A 26728-nucleotide genomic window follows, 5' to 3' on the forward strand; every position below is an offset into this window, starting at 1 on the left:
CAGACAAAGCTGGAAACATTGTAAGTGACAGTGCAGATTTTCCCTTTTTGGATTTCCTTGCTGCCTTGCCTCCATTTCCTCCTTCCCAACCATCCAAACAGTACAGTGAAAACAAAATTGTAGTGATTTTAACCCTGAGCTGCCCCAAGACTCCCAGGCTGGGTCTTTTAGATTTCCTGCTGGGTAGCAAATAGGTACTTTGTTAGTCTGGTCACGGCCTCAGACAAAATGCACCTTGTGTCCGTTCTCCAGGTTGCTGTGCTTGGGTCCTACTTGCTAGACCTATGTGTCTCTCTCCGGCCCTGTAGCTGGGCTCTGGACCTGCAGATCTTTTTGAGGTCTGAAAAGCCAGTGGAGCCTGAAATCAGCTCTAGCTTGTCAGCGATTTAAACTTACTTCTGTGCTCTAGTCCTCTGGATACTCCAGCTTACAGCCCACGCCTCGACGCACAGTTAACGTAGATAGCTAAATAACTCAGGCTTAGCGGAAGAGGTTTCTGCAAACAGTTGTTATTTTCTTAGGCAACAGATTTCAAGGACACTAAGGCTGGGTGAGCTCTGGGCCATGGTTTGCTCAGGCTGTATCTGCACCACAAGCACGGAAGCAATTGCCAGCGCTGGATTTAGCTAGCCACCATGGGCTGTGTCCCAGCTCGGGTGAGACCCGGGTACTTGCCCCCAGTTCCCATGCTGGAGGGACCCTCAGGGGCTGGGCTGGCTCAGGCCGGTGTCATCGCCCCGAATTCGCAGAGCAGTGGTGCAGGGGATGGGAGCACGGGTCCTTCGGGGCCGGCCGGCTCCGGGGGACGTAGCCAGCTGCTCCCCAGCACTCAGGGGGAAACTTCGGAGGGCAGAGTCTGGCACCGCGTTGTGTAACTTTATTTTAAAGAACTAACTGTGATTTTTATATGGAGCATTTGTGTGCCAAAAATACAGCTCTTTTTATTTAGTGAATATCCTTTGGAAAATTGTAAAATCATGACAGGTTTTCATATTTATTTTACATTCAGTTCAGGATTATACACGATCAGCTTTAGGGCCTTGTAGGAGCCAAGAGAATATAAAGGTTGTCAGAAAATTGGAGGCTTTACACCAGGCTGTTCTGATTTAACTGGCAGACCATTTAAATTTAGTGAGATTTGGGGAGAAGCAGAGCTTTTCAGAAATGTCAGTCTTCTGAGGAGAGTGCTGCAGTTTCTGACTGGCACCCACTCTCCAAAGTTCTGACCTCAGCACCAGCAGGAGAACGGCAGCAGCATCTTTAAGCTACATTTTGTTATTATTGTTCAGAAGTTTCCCCCTTCCTGAATAGATAAGTTTCCCCCGGAGATGTAGTAGCATCTGGGCTTTCTTGCAGCTGAGTTTAAAGCTGCCTGGTTCCCTGAAATGAAGTGACAGCTTTTAGTCTTCCACAGGAACGTGTGAATGTATTCAGGTTCATTTATAACACACAGAGAAGAAAATTGATATTAGAGGGGGAAAAAAAAAAAAGGAGGAAAGAGAAACAAATCTTTGAGGGCTTCATCTGCCCAGGCCGGGAAGTAGTATAATGCATCCACACACTTCAGTCCACGTGAGCAGAGTAGTAATGGGATACACACGCACACACATGCACACACGCATGCACACAAGCTGGGATCCTTTTCAACCAGTCGAGTTATTCCTTTGGTCGAAGGTATTTTTCTTAGTTCTAATAATAAACGCTGAAATCTGGGGTTAGTGCAACATACAAAGATAGCCTTTAATAAACACAATGCGGGTTACGTCGAACTGTATCCAGTATACAATGACCACATTGTTTCTCTTCTTTTTTTTGTTTCCACAAAAGTATAAAAGAGCATCATGCTACAGACAGCACATTTTAGTCTGAAGTGGAACTGGCAGCGGATTTCAATGGAAAGTTGATTTATTTCAAGGGATTATGGGAGTCCAGGGATAAAGCTGGCACCCGGCCACAGGGAGAGCCCTTGACCTAGAAGCAGGAACAGTTTTCAAAGCTGTACATGTACATAACTGAGCAGAACACTTTAATTTAGTGCAGAGCATAACCTGAATTCCTTCTCTGAGGGAAGATGAAAGAAAGAAATTTTACTTCTTAGTAGGACGTTGGAAGCTGTATCCAAAGCTCTTTGCCTATTTTACATCTTATTCTGCAGCATTGCAGGAAGCAATTGTTTGTGACAAAAGGCCACTTTCTTCCCTGCTTAACTGGGAAAGCAAATTGAGCTGCCACTCATAAAACCGACTGGATACAGAATTAATTTGCTTTTCCTGATAGATGAAACAAGTTAACAGGCCACTGCAGGTTACTCTCTGAATCAACATATGAAGCATAATTTCATTGTCTTTCCTCCCCCCTTCCTCTAGGCCTTGAGCAGTAATTATAAAGACTTCAAATCTCCCTAGTGACATCAGCTGGTTAAAAAAATTTGGATCACAGGAATAATGTAACCCAGAGCCTGCTTTCAGCAGCATTGTTCACACTCCAGAGAAGGTAATTCTATACAAAATACTCTTCTGTAACTATGCTCTATTAATTTTAGTGGTAGTTTTCAGTAAGCTTCACATCAGGATTCACATCATCTGGCCTATTCCTCAGTCAGAAGGTACAAAGCATAACAGCAACAGAACGAGTCTTTAAAACGATATTTTGGAGCATTGCATGAAGACACTGTATTATATCAAATATGCCATAATAATTACATTTACTAAAACTTCCTAAGCAGTAATAGGCTTCTAGCTCGGCTGGCCTTGAAATCAATCATAAACTTCAGCTGCCTAATTAAGTGCTTTATTCTGCAGCTCTTAGTCCGGCCAAACATCCGCAGGCGTCTGTAGGTATCTGACCTGAATCAAGGACTCTGGGTTTGAGCCCTGTGTTTCCAGACAGTGTGTCTGACTGATACTGCAAAACCGCAAAATGCCAGATGGTTTCAACATACTACATAGCTCCCTGTATGGGCATCCACTGACAGTGTGTGCCTTCCTGTAAAATTTCACATGCTGAAACAACTTCTTGCAGTGTGGAGACAACACTGTGCCTGAAAACAAAGATTTAACGACATTGGCGTTGCTCAGCCTCTTGTCAACTTCTGGTCTGGGAAAAATTTTCAGCTGTTCTAAAATTAGAAGATAATGTAATGCTGGCTAGAATAGGGCATAGTCTGGGCAGGCTTCTTCATTATCAGCTTCCTTGTTGAACTTTAATCCTTATTTTATGACCCTTCTGCTGTTTTGGGTTTAGCTTGCATCATGGGCACAAGCCACCCGTTGTGGCAGATTTGCACAGTGATATCTCCGTGTGCATTAAAATGAGACTAATGGATTCATTTCGCTTGTCAGCTATATCAAGTGGGGACTGAGGGGCCTTCCCACCCCCCAACCCATGTAGGAGGATCCCATGTAGGAGGCTTGCGATCTGGGGGGGGCAGGGCCAGGGAAAGTGGTCCTTTTCCTACATTACCTAAAGCAATCTTGACTGAGACCGCCAGGTCCCCTTGCATGCTGGTCTGCTGGTTTCCTCCTGACTTGCACACAAATGCCCTGGCTCTCTAGGGAAATGGGAAAGAGCCGCGGAGCCAGCTCTGCGCAACGGAGGGAGCCTCCTTCCTCCGTGTGTGCACACACCCTTCTGTCAGGCTCTGGAGGGCAGGCCCTGACCCTTTGCGTTTCCTGAGCTAAGTCTTTCAGGGCTGCGAAGTTCTTCGAGCACCTAAACTATGCCTCCGGACATGCCCTGAACGAGCATTGGCAGAACTGTTGGGGTCGGTGCCTGCTTCGCTACTTAATCTGGGAAGGAGAGAAAAGGTAAATTCGGCTCTCAGAGGAGAGCCATTCAGTTAGTCCTGCTTCCTTAATGCATGCAGTCAAGACCTAGACAAGGCAGCTTTACCCGTGTGTACCTTTGTTTTTAGCTCTGGCATTTAGGATCTAGCACCAGGTACTGTAGGAGATGCAGGCAGTGCAAATGCATGGGATAAAACCTGGCTGCATTTGTCATGCAGAGGAGTTTGAGTCTCCCGCCCAAAAGCCCCATGAAATGCAAGGGTATTAAATCCAGCTTGCAGACAGCTCCCAGAGTCTGTTCTTGAGCATACCTGTTTCTGCCAAAGCCCTAAGAATCAGGCCTTGCAAGCCTGATCCTGAACTGAGCAACACAGAAATGTCTCCCGTGCTGAAGAAAACGATGAACTGCTAACTCATTTTACCCCTCTTGCAGGTCATGGGCAGTTGCATTCATTTGGTAAGGCCAGCTTCGTGCTTACCGTCCCCACCGTGATGTCCAGGAATTCCTGAGAGGCTGCCATTGTGAGGCTGGAACCACCATGCTATGTAACACAGTGTACATCCCTTTACCCATGCTCCCCCCAAGTCCTCCGTGTCCTTTCTGAAGATGTTTTAGGTTTGAGATGTCACAAGTACTCCAGATATTGCTGCAGACCTTGTAATCTAGGGTATTTGCCCCAAGCACATCCTTCTGGAGAACTTTCTGTTGGGATTTCATGAAGAGATAGGGGGGACAGGAGGAATGCATTTTCTTTAAAGGTTAAAAAAAAATAATCTTTGTGCGTTAAATGCTTTTTGCAGCCAGGTTACCAGGGACATTCTGTGCAGAGAGCTACGCTTGAACTCATTTTCAGCTTACGTTGTAGCTCCCCTCCTTGGCATTGGTACTAGTAAATTTGTAATCAAATACAGGGCAGTTGCACCACTGTGCCAACGAGGTCGCTTTTAATTCATGGCCTTGTCTGTGGTTTGGTGGGGAAAACATAATTATGAAATCCCTTGGGAAAGGGCTGTCTTGATGTGGCCAGGCGTCTTACCAGTAGCATTTATATAGCATCTTTTCTACCGATAGAAATTAATAAAAAGGAAGAATAGAAACACTTTCTGTTGCTTTTATGTAGCAAGGAAACACGTAAATTATTTTACCATTTGTTGCTTATAATTACTTTCTTTCGTATCTACTAATTGTGGCAAAGAACAGGAGAACTCTAATGACAGTAGTGTTAAGTGAATAAAATTTTACTTTAGCTTTAGTGAATAATTTGTCTTCCTCAACTTGATTTACTAATATCTTAGTTGACAAGACTCCCCATTCTGTGTATTCATTTTGTAGTTAGCGAGAGATTGTTTATAATTTACAGTTTAAGTCTGAGTGCTATTATTTTGCACTGTCAAAGAGCATCTGTTACAGTAGATAGCTCTTCATATGTTAGCGCCACAAAAAATAAAGCACACCAGCCATGTTAGCAGCCAGTTTATGAGCACCCTGCAATGTTCAATGGTGTAAAGGTGAATTTCTTTTGAAAGGGCACAATAAGTCAACCCTGTGTGGTCATCTACAGTGGCATGAGCCTGTGGTACCTGTGTAGGACTCATTCACACCAGCTGTGCAATCCCGATTCAACAGTCTGGTTATCTGGGTGGGGTAAAATCCAGGCTAAAATTTGTTTGTAGGCCTTCGATTGTTACCTGATTATCACTACAGGCATCCCAGGGTTTTAACCACAAGCTTTCCAGAAGATAGTCTATGTACTTTCTGCTTCTATAGGGCAACTTAGAAGTAGACTGTAATTAGAAGATCTGAATTAGATGTAACTATGTGCAGGCAAACTCTAGTATAGCTTTCATGGTTGGCTTTGCCAGTACAGACAGGACCAAGCCATTTCAAAGCACGTTGGAATTAATGTTGTTTACCTTGTGACAAAACCCCAAATCCCTTCAATGAACCCTAGCAAGAGACCTGTCATATTTAGGGTTGGTTACAAAGCTTTGCTTCTCTTCTTGACTGTAAGTCTTTATTTCTCTTTGTTTGTTTGCCTGCAGAGCACAGTAAAGGCAGTAGTTTATGAGGCTCCTTTTCACTGTACCTTGGTGGAGAAGGCAAGCAAGGGCTCTCGACAGTGCAGCTGGCACCAGGCAGCTCTCGTCTCATTTGCCCAAATGGTACTGTACAAGGTTTTACCACTACTGGAAATATCATCACCCTTGTTCAGTTGTGCTACAGCTTTGAAATCATAGATCATACCATCACTATGAGTATTATTCCTCTTTCTACAGAAATATTAGTTGCATCCTCACAGATCAGATCAAATCTTATATCGACTATAGGTGCATAACTGCGTTCAGCATAGGCCTCCTGTGCAACTAAAACTGTAGCCTAGCCAGCCTTAATGGAGCTTTTTTTTTTTCCCAGAGTAAAGCTGATCATCCAAAGCCCGGAATACTAGTAGCTCACGTTGATCTCAGCTGTGGTTGTGGATCCTCATAATTTTAAGAAATCAGGCTTTACGTTACCTGTTAGAGACCACACAGCTAGTCAGTGATGAGTGTTGTACTTTTTCCAGCTACTCATAGACTCGTGCAAGTATGAGGTTTAAAAGAACATGAAAAAATGTCTTCAAATGTAATAAAGTTTAAATAACAAAGAATCGCATATTGCTAGTTACATCAAGCATTTATTGTTCCATTCTACCTCGCGTTTCCTTTGATCTATTTTTAAGTCATTGCAAACTTTGTTAAAATCCAAATTCCACAATCTCCCCCCCCCCCAAAAGTGTCCTTTTGCCTTGGACTCACATTTTGAGAGGCCTGTTTCTTTTGTGTTACTAAAATGCCAAGATTTTAATGGAATGCTTTATTAGGTTTCCAAATGCTTCTGGCCAATAACAAGCAAAGTTCAGCTCAGTAGTTTTAATCTCAGAAACATCAAATCTGTTCTCCCCGCATGTGAGAAGAGCCATGCAGCTCTTAAGAAGATTAAAGCTATAAATTCTAACATTACAGGGGCCAATGCTTTCACAGTCCAGATCGGGCTGGGTTATTTTATGCAAGTTTTTCCTCATGTGAATTTCCAAGACTATTGATAGCCTTCAGTTTTTCCTTGGCTTCCCCCCAACCTCCACCCCGTACTCAGGTATGCTATTTGTAGAAGGTGAATACATTGCTTTTTCTTTTGCTCTGCCTCTCTGCTTTATTTTAAAGTTAAGAGGCAAATTATATCATTTTCACTATCCGTGCAGCTCACAAAACCATCTGTTACTCAAAGACATCAGGATCAGCAGTCAGCCACCCTCAAAATAAGCAGCTGTAAATCTAGAGTGCCTATACTTTCTAAATGCAGAGAGGCTTTTACATTAATCTCTTAGACTTGCTGAGTAGCTGGTATGGTGCCCAAACACAAGTAAGTAAACTCAATTAGTAAAAATAGACATGATGTGGCAGTTCAATACATGGCATTTAAGCATGTGTGCTACAAACCAGAAGTGCTCGGTTCAAGTCCCAGCGACTCTGCTTTGTACATGTGATTCATTTATTTTCCTGGTTGCCAAATACCCTGTAAAAAACAATAGTAGTATTTTATTTTCACAGAGATGTAGTACTGCTATCATTTACACAAGTGTAAATCTGGAGAAACTCAACTGACTTGTTAGGACTCTGGATGTTCAGCAACTCTGAAAAATTACATTTTTCAACTGATGCTGAAAGCTAGTACGCAAACCAGCTTTAATTTTCATGTGTTTTATATATGCAGAATTACACGGAATGTACTATTATAGGCAGATAAGAAACATTTGCAAGGAATAGATACTTTTTGGAGCTTTGTTCTGCATAACAGGGCAAGTCTGGGTACATTAATTTGCAGCTTAATACTTAAGGGAAAGTCTCCTTCTTTACCCCCTTTAGCAATGTAGCAGACTACACCTCTTTTTTTATGGCAAGCTGATCAAAGTCAAATTATTCAAGTACAAGTTCTCTAAGATCCCTGTGCTCCACTGCGTAACAGAAGGGCTTAGGTCTGGGTGTGGTGTTCTTGACCTTCTAGTCTTTTGTCTTTTCGGCCTGTTTTACTTCCTCTGTCTGCCCGGTTTTAGCCAGGAGAGCGATCTAAAGAGACCCTGTTTGTTTTCCGTGCACATTATGATCGGCTGCCATTGTGTAACGACATACAGTATGCAGGATAAAACACCCTGCTTATTATAGCGTAGTTAAAAGGCCTGTCACTATTTCCATTTCAAATTCCTATTTTCAGGAGTTTACTACTGAGCCGTAACAAATTGCAGGCAGGAAACTTGGCAGTCACATTCCCAGCCTAAGAGCAAATTCTTTTACCAACTTTAAATAAATAAATTAATTAATATTAATGGCATGTGCTCCCAGCATGCAAAATAAAGGAGGTTTTCTTATTGTTTTGTTTTGTTTTACCCTTGAAACAAAAGATGAAGATTAAGGAGAGTATTTACATGCCAAGCGTCCCTATACAAGAGTTATACAACAGAGCAGGAGCAGTGTTACCAAGTGATGGAGATGATTATCTGGTGGGCATTCCCGATGAGAGTGAGCTAATTCTCCTAACAGGAATATCAATATAGAAGGGATATTAAGCAACATATACAAGAAAAAGCTGGGAAGAGCAGAAGAGAGTTGTATATCACAAATACTTACAATGCCGGCAAACTACAGCTTAATAACCACAATGGCTGAGAGTGAAATTCTTTGGGGTTAGCTTTAAAGGAACAAACATCAAAACAAAACAAAATAGTAACACCGCAGAGTTGAAGAGTTTGAAGTGGAATAACTAATAGGTGAAACATTTTCATGGTAAATGTATTTTCAGTATATTTTAACAATCCAGATTTTAATTAGACAGACAGATATTCAGTTTGAAGTCCTGCAATAAGTAAAAAAAAGGTTTTGGTCTGTTTTCCAGAGAGCAGAGATTTCAAGCTGGTAAATGCTTCTATCTTATCTTTCTGTCCACTGAAGATTTGAGCACTGTAAGGAATCTGGGAACTGGTGACCATAAACTACATGAATTCAGCATGCTATTAAGGGAAAGTGCTACTGCAAGAGTAGCAGATTCAGAGGAAGCAACATACCGGAACTTAAGAAACCCAATGCACATTTTGGCTAGTAAGAAGCATTAAAAATGCTAACATGTAAGAAGATAGCTGAATCCTCGGAAAGCACAGTAAGTAGGGAATATCAGGTTACAGTTCTTCAGAAAAAGAACAAAAGGGCCTTGGTGGTTGTTGGAATTTCTTCTTTCATTTTGTTTTTGGGAAATTATATTTTTTTGTAGGTTAAAATAAGGAAACATTGTTACTTCACCTTTGGAGAAATCTAACTTTTTGCCCCACTGATTTTTTTGCTATTTCTGAAAAATCAGCTGGTCTCAAAAGTGCAGTCTTTTCTCAGGAGATAACTATTCTGAGAGATACGTCAAATAATGGAGTATTTGACTGCATCATTTACTGCAGACAACATAACCTGTGTGCCTATGTTGTAAACTGCCTGGGGAGGAAACTTGGCCTCATAGAACTGATTTGAGCATCTAGTTCAAACAGGAAAGGGGCATTGATCCTCATTTAGGGATCTGAGGGATTATTAGGTTATAAACAAAGATTTTAGGAAATCACCAACAGAATAACCTTTATGAGAAGGTTTTCATTTCAAGCTACATCATGCAGATTTTGTGATCTTATTGGAGAGACCTTAAATGTGTGCAAGGTTGAGATAAATGTGTCTTGGTTCAGATAAATGTTTTTAGAGGCCAGACCGTGACTCCTGTAGAAGCTGAGCCTTTTAGGGACTCTTACAGAGCCTGCAAACTCCTCTTCTGCAGTTTTCAGGATGATCGCTACAAGGGACTTGAAGAAACCGTTCAAATTGGCAGTGGCTTGCACTGAGCTAAAAGCTTCTGGGAGCATTCCTGGGAACCTCTGATACTCTGAAGAGACTCTAGCGAGAGACAACACTGGGGCTGGGATGCTTGCCCAGATTATAAACTATGCAGGAATTTCTGTACAGCTGATAAACCCTGTGCAGGACCCTGCAAAGTATATACATTTTGTAACAATACCTACAGGCTCTCAGAAGTATCTTTGGGGCAGCAACCACTGGTATACAGTACTCGCGAGCTCTGTCCCCTCTGCCCCCTCCTCCCACACTGGGCATATGGTTTGACTATGGGAATTATTTGAGGAATTGCTTGCCATTTCCCACCCTCCCTACTCCCCCAGCCCCCCCCCCCGCCATACATTTTTAACCAGCAGAGGGAAACAGAGGCGCTCCAGAATTAGAGGACTCTGTATGATAAGTGATGAAGACTCTGCAAAGAATATATCCTACTATATAAACTTTAAAAAAGGGCTGAAGCTGTAATGCAGCAAGGGAGACAAGGTCTCTTAAATATGGCTTCAGTTTGCAAGATTATAGGGGTGTATAAAAAAACCCATATGATTTGAGCTGTGTCTGGAGGTGGATCACTTTGGGGGTGAGGGAGGTGGTAGTGCCTCTATATGCATCTGTCATGTTTACTTCTGGGCATAGTGTTACTGCTGGGGACAGACTGGCAAAAGGAGCAGTATTCAGAGAATAGCAGCAAAAGTGATTGTGGGGAGGCAGGTCATCTTGGCTGGGACTCTTTCTGGGCTAACCCGCTTTGCATTTACCAGCAAGCAAAGGGTGTTCATCCATGCAGTTACTGCAGAGTAGCTGGTGTCCCATAAATCCACACCCTTGACTGCCTCACCATTAACATGTTCATGAAGACATACCCTCAAGCACATAGCTAACTTTAAATGTATGATTCAGAATCATTAAGACAACGGGACAACTTGTACACCTTAAATCAGACACCAGGTTTACACACCTAGCTGAAGATGGGCCAAATAAGGGAGAGAAATGACTTAATATTTATGTCCTAAGAAATGAGATGTATCACGGAAAGGGGAGAGACAGATTAAACGGCAGGAAAACCATCTGGTAATCCCACTTTTGTAGCATGTCGTATTTTTCAGACCTGTTATGCATATAAGTGTGTGAAATAATCTCCTGAGGTTGGTGGGAGATGTCCTATCACTTCAGATTTTTAGCACCAGAGTGGGTTGGTTGACAGAGATAGTTTATGAAATGGGAAGGGTTTTAGTCAGTGTGTGTTGCTAAACAAGTATGAAAAAAATGTAGATAGAATCATGGGTTTATTTTTGTTTATATTAATACTGTTTTCTCTTGTCCTTGATATGTGGAATTGTTGCTTCTCTGAGTCCTTGGCTAAGCCTTGGGAAGAGAAAGTATTCTGTATTGCTTTAACAGTAATAATACTTGTACTTCACTGTCTCACCACTGTTCCACAAGATAAAAGGATAATTTTTACTATCCCTATTCTACAGGCAGAAGAACGGAGGGAGTGAGGATGTCACAGGACTCAGGCCAAGACAGAGAGACTCAAAACCAGGTTAGAATTGCAGCAGAAGCAGTGAAGTCTTTAACATATCAGTTTGTGTAATAACCTTTCCAGACTGGAAGAAGGATAATTTAGGGGGAATATGATAGATGTTTGCAAAGTTCTGGGTAGCATGGAGAGTATGGGTAGGGACTGGCCATCCTCCGTCTCGGTGCAAGAGCTGGGAGCATTGAATGAAGCTGGCAGGATGAGGTGATTCTTCTTCCACCAGGGACTTGACCTGTGCAGTGTGACGTAGCAGTTTGTGGATGCTTACAGTTTACATATGCTGATGGAGGAGACTGTACAAGACTTGGAAGATAAATCCACCGAGGATTACTAAATAGGCAGAAACCACATCCTGCTCAGGAAGTCCCTTAAGCTGAAAATGGTGGGAGGCTAGAGAGGGTGTGGAGGAAGTAGTATATAATGCCCATGTCTCCTTAAGCATCTGCTTATGACCACTGTTGTCCTATGACCACTGTGTGGCCATTCTTATGTCCTGTTGTGCAAAGAAGATGAGAATATAAACTGTGAAAAATCTGTAGTGAGGAACCATTTCAGAACTAGCATGTCTTGAGTACAAACAGCTTGTCATGAGATGGTCCTGCCCCAGGTGTCCACTCCACTCTTGGCTGTACTTGACCCCATGGCAGAACTATCCATGCAAGAGCAAGTCTATCCCTATGATAGCACCTACACTTCACAAGGGTTTGAATTTTACGATTTTTGGAGAGGCCCTGTGGCAAAAGACACATGCTTTGGGAGAAGGCTGAAGATGTGCTTTCAGCAGGCAGGTGTTTCTGGTGTACCTAGGTGCCCAGCTAAGTTCCTTTTGACAAAACTGCTTTCACGCTGTTGTGTTTTTCTTGTAATTGCTATGTGCCAGGACTTCTAGAGCTTTGAACTGGTATCTTTCATTACCTTAAGTATAAATAAGTGATCATATGAGGATGATATGAGAGCAGATCCAAAGTAGGAAGACAGGTATAAATGGGAGCTCTCCTGTGGAAAAAGTGGGCAGGGTGAAAGAGAGCCAATAAGGGAACAATTATTGCCTTTAGTAGCAAGGCCTCTGCTGAAGGGTAAAGAAAGAACATGAGGATCTGGAAAATCTCTGAGAGAAAGATGCTGCCTCTGTGCAGTAAGAAGTCAAAGCGATGCCAGTCTAGTTACAAAATGGTCTGCACAAGCAGAAATAACTCTGATTTAAAGTAATATCCTACATCAGGCTTCCTGTCACTTTTAAAAAAACTATGGAGTTTCAGAGTTCTTTGGACATATCCCTGTGACCTTGCAGAAGAAACAGGAAAAATACCCTCTTAGTTTGTAATCGGATGGAAGGTAAATGTTTACCATGCTCACCTAGGTTGTTGGTTAAAGCCTTGCAGGCTCAGGACTTCTTACCCTCCAGGCAATTCACTGTCATGCCTGCAGCCCATCTCTGCCTGAGGATTTTCCAACTGACCATGACTATGGATCAAATCTAAGGGGATATAGCAATTCCTTCATACCAAAATTATCCCACTTAAATTTTTGTTTCATGTTTATGCACCGTTCAAACTTGCCATTCCTGTGCTCCAAGTGACTACAGTTTTGTGGCATACGATACCTTTTGAAAACAAAGAAATATAGCTCTTTTCTGTGTAAAAGATGCCTGTATTTCAGGACTCTTACTGTATTTCTGGTTAATCACTGTATTAATTATTAGTTTTCTTTTTGACTGTACAGTGAAAGTATAGATACAACATAACTCTGGTCTTAGACATAAAGCAACTTGCACTTATCTCTGCCTTGAAACGAAGGCATGAGCCCAGATTTACCAATATTGGCTGAATTTGGTAAACTTCAGTTCTGAACTTGCATGAGAGCTTTGGGGCCAAGGCCCATGTGTATCATACTTTGTGAAGAGGTGGAGACAGTAAGGGTAGAAAATAGCTGTTATTTATATGTTGCACTTTTTCTCAACAAAAGATAAAGATTTTTAGCATACGAACAAAACGTGCAGGCTTGGCAGCAGGATTGAGCACATTGAGTCTGAAGGTCTGGTAGGTCAACGATCCACGAGGTAGGAAGGATTTGTTCAATAGACCAGAACAGCTCAGTTAGGGCCATTAAAGGACTTAGGAGGCAAAAATCCATGTTTTCAGTTCCTAGGTCTGTTCAAAGAGGTAAGCAGCCCATTCTAGCCCATTCCCCTCCTCTCCTGAAAACTCATTGCACTTATCAAAAATATGTATAGCATTGATCAGAGAGATTGTAACAGGCTTTAGAAACCACACTCCCCTATATGCAGGTAAGATGCTTTAAGAAAGGTCAGAAGTTATTTCCCAACCCTAAGTGTTTACACCATAGATGCTAATCTAATCTGTCTAGACCATAACGCCCTTAACAGACAGAAAAAAACCTGGCAAGTGAACTCCCAGATAAGTCTCTGTACCAGGTATGATTTAAAGGGACAACACATGTCTCTTACAAGGGCCTGTGGCCTCCGACTGCTCCCTGCTATCAGCTGAAAGCCCTCTCCCAGAAAGCGGCCAGTGAATTCTTCTTAGGTCTGCACCGTCATTTTGGTTGAATGTTAATCCTCATTAACAGCACTGCCTTGACATCCCTGGAAACCAAGCATTTTCCACAGATTAGAGCTTTCCCCCTGTGCCCTGCTAGTGTACTTTGACCCCACCATGAAGCGATCACTTCTAGGAATAAGACGGCAGTTTAGTTTCCATTCGTGCTTGGCCCTTCTGCTCACACCAGCCGTAGGGGTAACTGCAGTGTCAGAGGAGATAACCTGGAGACCAGCACGTGGATGGAGACCTCAGACAGCTTAAGCCCACAGGCCATAAAGCACCTAACAGGTTGTAATAGTTATTACTTGAGAGGTGCCTAGGCCAGTTAAGCACCTCTAGAGAAGGGCTTAGCACTTATTTTCCACTGGTCACTGCTGGAACAGCTTATGGGGCTAACTGTGGCTGTGGTCCATCCTGGTGTGGTCACTGGTAGGTTAGCTGGTCTCCCTTCCAGATCAGTGACCTGTAACTGACAGACAACTTACTCAAAACAGTAAATCAGTCTTGATTTTAAGACTTCAGAGGATTCATCAGTTTTCTTAATCCCTTGATAAATTGCTTTCCCTGTTTAAAAAAAGCAACAACAACAACAACAAAGTATCTTATTTCAGATCTGCATCTAAGGACCTATTGTTATTTTAAAGCTATTGAAAGTATTGTTATTTAAAGAGGAACTTGATTGCTTCTTTTAAAAAATCAAGACAATGATAAGATAAACATTTTTTTACCTAAATATCCCATTACCTATACGATACGGCATGACAAATAATGATTTGTTCAGCAACCCTACAACTCATGCCTAGCCACAATGTGGTAAAATAAATTAACGGCAGCCTTTCCTTTGAATTCTCTTGCAAAGGACCTCAGTGTTTTAAACCATAAGATTTTTCTCTTTGAGTCACAGTATAGTACTATATACTTGCTTAGTCTTCATGAATGCTTTGCTCTCGTTTCGCTAAATGTTAATTTGCATGAGATACTTGTGGCTTTAAAGAGACAGCATTGGCTCTCAGTGTCTACCAATCTAATTTCCTTCCATCTGAAAACAATCACAGAGTTCTGGAGAACATCATCAACATCCCTGTTCTGACAGGAGATACACTTATTTCTAAGTGAATACACAAAAAATAAAGACGTTAGTCATATTTTATTACGTTCATACAAGTGGCACTTCAAGTTAAAGAATACATTCCAAATACATTATTGTTCAGATCGTGTACATTTTTAACTTCCCTGACCTTAATAAGCCAGCTGTAATCCAAATTATAGTTTCTCATTTGTTAAAGCTGTTAAAATACCTTAAATCAGCTGTATATGTCTGAAATAATAATGAAAATAACTGCATTAGCAAAAATTATCTGAATGTGAGAGGGCTATAAATAGATAGGAGGTGGATTGGACAGTCGGCAGATTCTGAGTTGGAATAAAAACATCTTACTTACGCCAAAAACATGGCAACCAATATTTTCTGTTATAAAAATATTTGAGATTAATTTAGTTTTTATGAAAACTGTCTGAAACTGAAATTAATAGCAGAAGTTCTCTGTTTATTTACAAGCCAGTGTTAATACCTGAACTGTAAAGCAAGGCAGCTTATGGGCAATGACAAGAAACCTTTGATTGTATTCAAAAATCCTTTTTGCCAGGGGATAAGAATGACTGTATGTTCATGCTCTCTCAGAGTAACCTCCACCTTGATAACGCTTGTCATTTCAGCAAATTGTATGACAGGTCTGTGAAGTGGATTACTACTGTCCACTAGAGGCTGTAATGAGACCAACAATGTCATTTTATGACAAATTGAAGACTTAAGACTGTAATGATCAATAATTGTGAAATTACTTTTCACACTCAATACATCATCAATCACTGGATTTCCCTGAATGTGAATGTTTAAAAAAAAAACACCCTAGCTTCTTATGCCTCTTATTCTCCCATTTTTCGTAGATAATATTAATTGTATAAAACATGCAGTGTAGATGACACATTACAACTAGTGGATTGAAAGACAGTTTCTTCTAGACAGTGCATATCTTGCATGTCAAATTGACTAATATCTTTTGGTCAAGACTGTACTCGGCTGGGAGTCATATCGGTTTCAGCACATCACCAGCAGTAAATAAAAATGCTTGAGCGAATGTGGGTTCTTGTGTCCCACTCACCACTGTGGAGTCAGAGCCCCTGTCCGTACTGCGCTCAACCAGCTGGCTAGCATCTCTCATGTATCTCTGCTCTCTTGTTCTTCCTTAGGGGGAGGAAGGTCTGCAATGGAAGAGTTTTGTTTTGGAAGTTTGCTGCTACGTTTGTGTATGCATGCCTTGCTATATGCCCTCCTCAGAGGGGGCGAGGTGATGGGGTTTAGGGTGGCTCTTAGCTGCTGTGAGAGTGCACCGCAGGTATTTGGGGTAGCCCTTGAGCAGGACCTGACTGCTTCAGTGCTGAGTTGCTTCTCTTTACTCCTGTTGTCTGAACTATCCTGGTGGCAGGTAAAATCACGTCTACTTTCCACAGCAAATTACTTTCTCTTCTACCTTAGTTCTGCACTTCAATAGGCTGCACTGCCTTAACAGATACAGATGGACCTCTGTCCCGGCCATTTAGCAAAGGTCACGTTCAGGTGCCGTTTCCCACCCCCTCTGCCTTCACCGGCACCTCCATATTTTGTGGTACTCTTTGTGGAGGGAATATATTGAGCCCCAGTGTCGGCCCTCAGCAGGGGAGCTGCAGAGGCACAAGGACGACTTGTGACATGGGGGTATATCCTGTGTGTCATGCAATGTCCATGGAGGCACAGTCCCCTCATCTCTCTCAATGCAACCAACATGTATCAAGTCAAAACGGAGGTGAGGAATGGCTTATGAACCTGAGGTGGCTGGTGGCAGTTGTGGTGCTTCCCAAAGCCATGGGTTAAGGCTGCCTGCTGGCTCAGGAAGACAATATTGCTTTGACTTACAATGGACTTGCATTTTAGGGGTCTCTTTTCAACTCTGAAGCAGAAACATAGACAAAGATGTAAAAGCCTAGAGCCTGGAGCGTGGCAAAATATGTGGGTCCTGTGGCAAACACCACAGCCACAGAGTGGAGGAATACACAAGCCTCTTACATGAGCCTGCTGCAGAAGGGAAAGTTGCCCAAAGCTTGCTTCAGCATGAATGTGGCTTCTCTTTCTCTGCGTGTGCCACACCTCTTGGCAAGGTGAACGTTTGAGAAGGAAAGATTCCTTTCTCCTGAGGTAACACTCTGTACAACTGGAATAAAAAAGGTGGCAGACAGGAGAATGCTGTGTACTCAGAATTGAACCTTGATGATGGCGTTGCAGCTTCTCTGGGGCTTGATTTTCAGTAATCTCCAGTCTCTGTCTCTCTCCCTTGGTTCCTTTTATTAAATCAATGAACCTTGCATTAGCTGGGTGAAGATAATTTTGCTGTCTGCTTTGCTGCTGTAGATTCACTGTCTCGTAGTGCTGAGTGGCACGTTTGTCCAGACATCAAGCAGCATCTGTTGCTGCTTCTGTCCCCAGACCACTCCTAGAATGGAAAATGAAGTTGGATTTCATAGTGAACCTGAACTAAAGATGCAAAAGGTGCTGTGGTAAAAGATCCTTATGTTTCATAAAGCTACTCTATATTACAGTATCAACTCTACATCAAGAGCACTGCAGCTTACAATGTTATTACATTCTTTAGCAATTACGGTGAACTAGTACAGTCATTTATAGAAGGGACTACTTTGCTGATCTGCATAATGACAGGCTGAGTCCTAGGGTACTTTGCATCTAGACTCTAATGCTAGATTTAATGCTAAAATCTAATGCTAATATGTAATGGACACATGGGAGATATACCTGCACTAGAAACCTGGTACCTTGGAGCTTATTGTTGTGGCGAATTGGTGCAAAGTGCAATAAAGAGCCTGGCCTGGATGGCCACAGTACAGGGAGTGCACATCTGAGGCCCTTCTGAAAGGCCTGTGACCCCACAGCATCCAGCTCCCTGGAGCTGGGACATAGCAGTCTTTGGTATTTATGCAACATTTTTTGCAATGTCCTTGGGGTGGGGAGAACCCTTCTCCCTGCTGTACCTCCCTTCCCTATGCCAAAGCAGAGCGTGAACGGCTCCTTAAGGACCACTGTCAGGTTGCATGCAAGCATAGCAGCCCGCTGTCCTTTGGCTGTATTCCTCTCATTCATTGCTTCCATAATTTGTTTTATTTCTCTACCTTGTACCTGGCTTGGTAATTTGATGTTTTGTCTTTTCTTCTAAGACTTGAAGACCAGGCTGAGCCAGTCCAGAAGGAGGATATTTTCTCTGGTCTCTGGTTTGCATCTGTGCTTGTTATTTGCCCATCACTGCAGTTTATGGCACTGCAGAGACCCGTGTTGAGAGAAGTAGGAGAGTAACGAGCTGACGCTGGAGCGCCGGAGAAGTGTAAATTGCCTTAGTTGGGGGCGAGTTTGGGAGAGGCTCACAGTGGTCTGCGTACAGCTGGGAGAGATGCGAGGGGATCTTTGATGAAATGCGTGCTAAGGAATCCAGAGGGAGTTAGTACCCAAACATGCGTGGTTCAGCCCTGCCTGTCTTGTAGTTCAGTGACGGTATGAGTCAGAGCCTCTTTGGTCTGAATGAAGTGGAAGGTACTTTCTACAAAGCAACTCAAGCATATGCCAAGGATCCGGATAAATAAAACTAATTCAGAAAAAGGGAGTGGGATGCAGGCTCTTGCTCTAAATCACTCTGCAGCTCTCGACAGTGAAATGCAATATGGCATCTTAAATAAAATCACCCTCTTCTGACTCTCGCAGAGGCTGCTTCAGAGCATTCCCTGGCTTCCCGCACAGTTTTATTTCCTCCCATAGAGAGACAGACCAGCCTTGACTGAGCAACTGATTTTCATGCATCCTTTAAACCAGCATTCCTTGCCATTTCTGAAGGACAGCACGCTTTGCTAGCTGTCTCTTCCGTCCCTCTTAAACAATATAGGTTTGGGGTTGGGGTTTGTGGTTTTTTTTGTTTGTTTGTTTTTTTTTCCTTCCCCTCCCCAGCTCATTTCTTTCCGCCTGCAAAGTGCTTTGAGATCCCGGCGACGCAGCCTACCACAGGAGCGGGGACTTCTGTGGAACAGCGGCGTGCGCAGGGATTAATCCCGCCGTAGAGAGCCAGCCTGGCCTTTGAAGTGTTACAAGGAGAAGGAGGAGGTAAGTGGCGAGGCGACCCCCGTCCCTCCCCACCCCCCCCCCAAACACCCCCCCACCGTCCCCGCCCGCGCCCCGGGCCCCTCGCGGCCGCCCGGCGGGCAGCGTGCGGCGGCTCCGCAAAGGGTTAAGGCCGCCTTGGCCCGGCGGTGCTGTGCGTATGCAATAATCTGTGTGGCTCTCTTGGCCGCCTGCCAGAGTGTTGCCTTGCCTCCTCCTCCTCCTCCTCCTCCTCCTCCCTTCCCCCCCCCCCCTTTTTTGCATGAAGTAGGATCCTTGAGCTGTTGCAGAGGCAGCCAACTGCTCCATATTTGGCTTCTATTACCCATTTACATGCTGGAGAGAGGAGAGGGAGCGAGCGCTGTTACCGCAGACATCATTTCTACTACAGTGGTGGAGACATCCCGGACCTGTGTCACTGCAGGGGGAAGGAAAAAAAAAAACCAAACAAACAAAAAAAGCAGACCCAAGCCCCGTGATCAGCTAGGAAGACATTTGTGTGCGAGTCTCTCTCTGACCCCCCCCCGCCAACCCCACCTCCACTGACACTTTACAGTAAGTGGCTTTTTCTTCCTCCTCTGCTTTCTGCCTCTCCCCCCCCCCCCCTTCTCCCTGCCTCGGCTTCTTCCCTTGTTTAGACTGCAAACCACCGGCGATTTCCAGCTGGAAAAACACGGGGTCGGGGGGGGGGGAGGGGAGCGCACTACCCACCCCGCCGCGGGGCTACAACCCGCCTCGCTGCGGCCGCCCCCGGCCCGGCCCGGCTCGGCTCGGCTCGGCCCGGCCCGGCCCGGCCCGCAGGCGCTGCCGCCGTGGGCCCGGACTCGGCCCCGGGGGAGGGAGGAGGAGGAGGAAGGGGGGGGGGGGGGTGCGCGAAATGGCCGAGGGCGCCGGCGGAGGGAGCGGAGCGGGGATGCGGGGACATGGGGGGGGGGGGGTCGCGGTGGCCCCGCGGAAGGAGCCGCTCGTACAGCCCAGCCCCCCCCCCCCCCCCCCCGGCTCCTTGTTCCTTCCTCACCACCGCCCCGCGGCCACCCACACCCCCCCCGGGCCGCGGGGACGGGGGACATTTTGCGAGCCGCGGCTGCCCCCGGTGCGGCGGCCTCGGGGGGTGTATGTATGTATGTATGTGTGTGTGTGTGTGAGACTGCGCGCGTCTGTGTGTGTGGGGGTGCGGTGTCTGTGCGTTGTGTGCCGTGCGTGTGGCGACACGGGGTGTGTGTGTGCGTGTGGCTGCGGGGGGGGGGGGGGGCCGTGCGGTGCGTGTACGCCGGGCGGGCCCGGCGGGGCGCAGCGCGGGGCCGGGTGCCGGCAGGGCCGGTCGGCGCCGCACGGCGTATGTAGTACGGGGCTGGGCGGCTGCCGGAGGGTGAATGAAGCGAGGAGGAGGAGGCGGCGGTGGCGGCGGCGGAGGAGGCGGCGCTGGGGCTGGGATGTGCCCGGCAGCAGCCGCGCTCCGCTTCACTCAGGGCCCAGGCCGGCTGCAGACGCCACCCGGTACTGCCGGCCGGGGGAGCGGGGGCGGGAGGACTCGGGGGTTGGGGAGGGGGGAGAACCGCGGGGGGGGTGGGTGGGTGGGCCGCCGCGCCCGCCCCGCTGCCTGCCCGTGGTCGCGGGGTCCGGCCGGCGGCGTCCCGCGGGGAGCGGGGCCGGGGTTCCCCGCCGCCGCCCCGGGGCTCCGCTCGCCTCCAGCGGCGGCCGCTGCCCCTCCCGCCGCTCACCGACCCCCTTCCCCCTCCGCCTCGGGGTCTGCTTGGGTCGGGCTGGGTGGTTGGGTTGTGGTGGTCGTAGTGGGGGGGGGGTTGGGGTTTTGTTTGTGTTTTTTTTTTCCTTTTCCTAAGGCATCGTAATTTACCGGCAGAAAACAAATAAATGTCCCCTTGTATGTTTGTGGGTGCTGAATCCGTCAGTGCGATTCCTGAGAATATTAAAGTCTAAATTAAAGCGTGCTGGAAAACGTTAGCTCCTACTGTAATAGTAATAGCGATAATAATAAAATGACAGAATTGGGAGCGATTTACATGTTATTGAAGAGGAGGAATTGCTGAAGAGTAATAATAGAAAAGAAAACAAGTCGGAAACCCGTTATATAATGCACTGTGTAGACAACGAGAGCGACAGGCTATTTTTATTTTGTTTACCGTATGCTGTGTAATAGGGACTCCTCCGAGCAGCATCTTTCTCCCCCGTGAGCCCAAACTCCAGATAGAATTGGGGAAAAATTTTAAGCATTCCTGTTATGCCCAGGCGAAGAAATCTGGGTTTGTAAAACCTCCCTCCTCACAAATGTTTTCTGTGTAGAGATCGGCAAGGGTGCAGGTAGATGACCTTTGCTGGAGACCTTTTCCCTTTCATATGGTAAAGGAATTCATATTTTGTAACACAGGTTACACTTCAACCTTTAATGCTCACGGTTATGTATTTTACGCAGTAATGGTTACTTTATGTGTCAGATGTGGTCAGGCATAGTGAGTTACTCTGCTTACACACCAAGAAGTCAAGGACTTTTAATTTCAGTTTCGAATGAAGCCTTCCCCTAAAGGAAAATCCCAGCTTTGCGTTAATCTATTTCTGTTCGGGTGGTGGGGACGGTTCAGTTTTATGATACGGAGCAAGGGTTGTGAATGAGGGAGAGGGAAATTGAGAATGGCCAGGGAAAATATTACGCCGTAGTTATTTTTGCAATGCTGCGAGATAATAGTAAGTTGTAATTGCATGTTATTGCACCTAATTTGTTCGTAAAACCAGCCCGGTATTTTACGGGCAGCAGTTTCTTTTTTTTTTTAAAGGGTGGCTGTAATCTCCTCACTTTTTACATAAGGCAGAGGTTGATAGATTTTCCTCCGCGCTCGCCTGTCTGTCTGTCTCTCCCATCACGTAGCGACATGTCAGCGGTGTAGGCTTTCAGCGCGCTTACTCCAGCCCTGATCAGTCATGTAATTAGATCAAGGCTGCCATGGTAACAGACGGTGTTCACCGTCCAGTCAGGTGTGTGTGCGGCTGGCGGGCAACCCACCGGGCTACCACCAGCCCTGCGTGTGCCGTGTTGGTGGTGTACGGCCGGCACGGCCACCGCCTCGGGCTTGCCGAAAATTGAAGGATGCTGGTGGTGGTTTCCTAATGGCTGAACTTCTCGGAAAGGGTGTTCTTTGCCTGCTGTAGCGTCAGGCAGATGGGACGACAGTACGTGGCACGCTTAGCAGGTTAGCCAAGTCATCAGTTCCACTTGCGTTTATTACTAGCAAATTAACAAAGGTGTGGTACTTTTTAAAAATGCTTTTGGCTTATAAAAGCTTGCATAAAAGTTTCTTCGGAGTTTTCTTTTTGCTGGCTGGCTGGTTTAACTGTTTGGTGGCTGTAACGGTGTTTGTGACTTTGTAACAGTTCCCATTCCAGCATTCATATTTTAGGCCACGGGCTTGTTGTTCTCCACTCATGTACTGTACTTTACACCTTCTGGCCAGTGAGATTAAAATCAGAGGTATCTGATACCACTGTTGTCACTTAGGTTTGTTAAGCGTCCTCATAGTTCTTAGCAAAGTAGAGGCCCTATTGTGTTTTAGGTGAAAGCTGACTTCATTTTCTCATGATAAAGACTAAGTATATGCTATTAAAAACAATTTTCTCATCAGTAAATAATTCGTTTCCGATATGGGTATTTATTTACCTCCTCTTTTTTTTTTTTTTTGTATTTGTGCTCATAAAAATATCATAGCCATTGAGCAGGAGACTTTCTGCCACAAAGTTAGTAGTACCTTGAAAAAATATGCAGTCTGATTAGCTTTGAATTGCATACTGCTCTTAAAAATGTATTTAACCAAGGAATGTATATTTGTCTTCATTCCCAGTGTTTGGACACGGCTCTTTTGAGCCACTTTTTCACAAACGTAGGTGTAATTTTTTAAAGGCACCAAATTTGACACTCTGTTCTAATGTCATAAATCTGGAGTGACTGCAGGGGACGGGATTGTGAGCCACTTACATGGGTGTATATCTAGAATAACTCCATTTATTGGACTTCATCCAGGCGTATAGTAGAGTAACAGAGCTCAGAAAGTGATCTGCTGTGTATCACCATTATTTTCTCTGTATCTTTTTACGGCAAAAAGCACTGTGGGCTTAAATAGGATTTTTGCCTGATTAAGGAGCTGTGTTAAGCGTCTGCAGAAGTGGTTAACACCCCTATTCCAGTCACTAATCTTGCGTGCACTTACACTAATACTGAACTTGGCCCGGAGGATTTTGTGTCTCAGTGATGAGAAATCATCAGCACCCACAGCTCCCGAGTGTTTGTAGTACCAGGCTGGAACATAATGCAATCCAGAAATATCTCAGTAAAATAGATATTTTAATCGCTCTGATGGTAAAGCACCGGAGCTGGAGGAGGTAATGAGAAATGCCTGTCGGTGGTTTAGCTCTTGCGGTGCCAGGCAGCTGGCAGTCTTGGGTTCGGTGTGACGAGTTTGCAGGTCTCAGCCTGCCTGCCGAGCAAAGGCATTTCTCCTTGGAGAGGCGAGGCGACGGGGAGTTCGCGGGCAGTTTCCTACGCCCGAAGTGCAGCTTTTAAGTGCCTCGACTAACTCGCCCTTCTTGTTAGGAGAGAATATCCTCTGCTCGTCACGGCCGCCTCTGTTTTGGGCCTCCGTACCGAGGAGGTGGCTTGAAACAGAGGAGCCTGTTAGGAGGACTGGCTGGAGACAGTGAAATAACCACGCGCAGGACGACTCCTGTAGAGTGAGCCTTTGTGTGCCGCATGCTGCTTATACATATTTTATTGTAAGACAAATTACCTGTGTGACTAAGAGCGTTAGAAAGTAATTATTTTCAAAAAGGCCATATATACATAGTTAAAAGGCTTTTTGAAAATAAACAGTGCGACTTTTCTCCTTGCCCTTCTGGCCTGATTGAATTTATTTAGAAAGGTTGGAAAAACTAGTCTTGTTTTAAAAGACATTTACAAGAGACCTGGAATTTCACTTAACAAAAATTTTTATGTAATAGATCCAGTGGCCTAGTTTCCTGTTAATTAAGAAAATAGACACTTAAAAGCAGTCACCTGAAAAGCAACTCAGGATTTAAACATTAGAATTCAAAAATAATTGTTTTAGTAATGTAGCTAGTAAAACAAAATCAAGGCCTAATTTTCCCCTTGCTGAGGTTTAGCAGCACATCTTAGTAGACGGCAGTCAGGATTATCATTGTCGTTGTTCATAGAGTGTGCTGCTTTTGTTGTGGTGTACTAATTGAAGGGGAAATGCAATAAAGAAGTATGGCAGGCTCTAAAGGAAATGCGTGTCAGAATTGCATAGATGGTCTGAAGCGCTGGCTGGCTGCAAACCTACTCCAGCGTGTGAGGCAGCTCACGCTGATGCCGCTTGAGTGAAGTCGGGCTGTGTGTCAGCCTTAGCTAAGCACACAGGTTGTGAATGATTTGGCTGCTTTGGAGGACTGTACAGGTACAGTGTGTACAGTTCACAGAGTGCAGGTAGCAGATTTAATTGTAGGCCTCTCCTGAGACTGCTGTAACCAACTCTGCTTTAACAAATAAAGTTGTAATTAGCATGAGAAACGGAAGTATGACAGGTTTGGCACAGGTAAATATTTCATTGCAAAGAAATGGTGTGATATATTCCAGTGGCTTCAATAGCCTTAGCTTTGCAAACTGAAAATCCTGACCTCGTCCTTTCATTTTACTTTTATGCAAGACTGTAAATAAATAAGTAGGTATTTGGAGAAAGGCACTGTATTTTGGAGTCTCGTTCAGTGGTTCACATTCTTTATATAAAGAGGTTGAAGATTTTACTTGGTTTTGGCTGAGCTGATACATGACTAACTTTTTAAAATGTAAGAAACTTTGCAGACTTCTAACCTTTGTAAAAAGACAAAACCCAAATCAATGGCTATAAGTCTTTTTTGATCTCGGTGCATGTATTGAGAATGTAACGCTTCATTTTTTTTCCTCAAAGTTGTAGTCTGAGGAGCTGAGGTTGTACAGCACATGCAGATCTCTGTGTGTGCATTGGGCCCAGTCTGCAAAGTTACTTTAGTACATGTCCCAGTGAGGGTTTTGCTGAATGAGGATTGATTGAACCTATCTAGAGTTAAGTATGTGTGTAAATCCTTCCATAAATAGGAACAAGTAAGTATGCTCATAAACTGAAACAACAAAAATGCTGCTCAGTGAGGGAGAAATGGTCCCACTAAATCCTTTTATTGTCCCAAGAGTGATAAAAATATTTGGTGAGATTCCAAGTGAAAAAACACAATGTATTTTGTTTAATATGTGATGTCAGCAGAAATTCAATGCTGGCTCTTCATAATTTTACTGAGCAAAAATACAGAAATAGGGGAAAAAAATCACATTGGTAGAGTTTTCCTTTGCTTATATTATTTGGGAATTTGCAGTAATATGCATTGACTCTAGCGTGCCACCATTAATGTCAAAATAGCGCAGAAGGTAATGTCACATTCCCAAAGCTGATTGTTTTTCACCTGATAGGAGTAGCTGCAGCAGCATGTTTTCTGGATGATGCCCCTCCTCAAATAAAATATGTTCTGCTGGCAGTGAAGACAGTCATCTCAAGTCGCTTATGATTCTTCACCTCATTAAGATCACATTTGGGAAAAGAGCACTCAGTTTGAATAAATGGGCTCTGCTCTCTACTGTATGTGCTCTGTCTGCAGGATTAAATCTATAGTTTATTTGTGCTTAAGTAATAGCAAAAGCATTCTCTCTCAATCTTCATTAGGATGTCTTAGCATGTTGTAAATTGTTTGACTCTTAACTGTGTTTTTGTTTCTTTTTACTTTGATTTCCATCTCCTCAACTCATGGATCAACAGTCACATCGCAGGCCAAGCCAGATGGGCAAGCAATACAAGCTGTGAATTTATTCTTGACCCCATAGGACAGTGACCACCTTCATTTTTGTCTTCACCATACAGATATGCACTGCCAATAAGGTGAGAATATAATGCTTTTTGTTTCCTCTAACAAGAGTACACTGTCTGCTCTGGGCTTTAATCAGCGTGGACACTTTACCGGTATCTGTATGATTACCTACCCGTGATACGTTTGTACTTCCCTTGCCTGGCAGTAGAGGTCCTTGAGAAACTCTCATCAGAAAAATTCCATTAACTCTAGTGACTCAGTTCGGTGACTTACAGGACAGTGGGTTCCAGATGAGTGGTTTTATGCTCACCTCAGGTCAGAGCATATTCAGTTACTAAAAGATGATAGTATGAATGGAAAAGTTTACAGGCTTTGATTTTTGTTGTAAGATGCCACGGGTGAAATTGTATAAATCCTTCCTGGACTTTTATGAACGTTTTCAGTGGTTCTTTTTGCTTGCAGCCTGCTTGACTTTTCCAGTGCACTAAACTTCGTCTGGCATAAGGATACTTCCCAGGATAATTAGTCACTACTGACGTGCCTGGGTGTCTTTTACTTTGGTTTAAGGAATGTTTTCAATTCTTCTGATTTTTGTCCCTGAAATGCTGTAGCCAGACAGGATGTAATAGTGCACATATATCAGTCTGCTCTCCCTGTCCTCTCTCTCTCTCTCCCCTTTCCGTATGGTTGTGGAGAATACCTTGAAAAAACCAAGTCGCAAGGCTCAGTGATCATACTGCCAATAAAAAGAACATAAATTTTTATTTTATTTCTTTAATCTGATTGTCATTAAGCCAGCCTGGATTTTTGGACCGGTTATATGATTTTTGAGTGCTTGGGATTGGCA

General features: G+C 44.3%; 1 protein-coding gene and 1 long non-coding RNA gene across 17 annotated transcripts in view; both read left to right on the top strand.

Annotated features, from left to right (window-relative positions):
* Positions 1-9129, top strand: part of LOC138690327 (uncharacterized) — a 137760-nt gene extending 128631 nt beyond the window's left edge. For all 4 annotated transcript variants that reach the window (XR_011329159.1, XR_011329160.1, XR_011329161.1 and 1 more), the window contains one exon: positions 8713-9129. This is a non-coding gene — a long non-coding RNA (uncharacterized lncRNA). The remainder of the gene's footprint in view (positions 1-8712) is intronic.
* A 9378-nt stretch (positions 9130-18507) lies between these two features.
* Positions 18508-26728, top strand: part of ATXN1 (ataxin 1) — a 230637-nt gene continuing 222416 nt past the window's right edge. For 6 of the 13 annotated variants that reach the window (XM_069809145.1, XM_069809146.1, XM_069809144.1 and 3 more), the window contains exons 1-2: positions 19253-19545; positions 25833-25952. The gene's annotated coding sequence lies outside the window, so the exon portion shown is untranslated. Of the gene's footprint in view, positions 18994-19252; positions 19546-20273; positions 20488-25832; positions 25953-26728 lie in introns of those variants that run through there. The other 7 variants (XM_069809150.1, XM_069809152.1, XM_069809151.1 and 4 more) reach the window with 5 other exon arrangements.

The sequence above is a fragment of the Haliaeetus albicilla genome, chromosome 21, assembly GCF_947461875.1.
Source record: "Haliaeetus albicilla chromosome 21, bHalAlb1.1, whole genome shotgun sequence".
NCBI classification, from domain to species: domain Eukaryota; kingdom Metazoa; phylum Chordata; class Aves; order Accipitriformes; family Accipitridae; genus Haliaeetus; species Haliaeetus albicilla.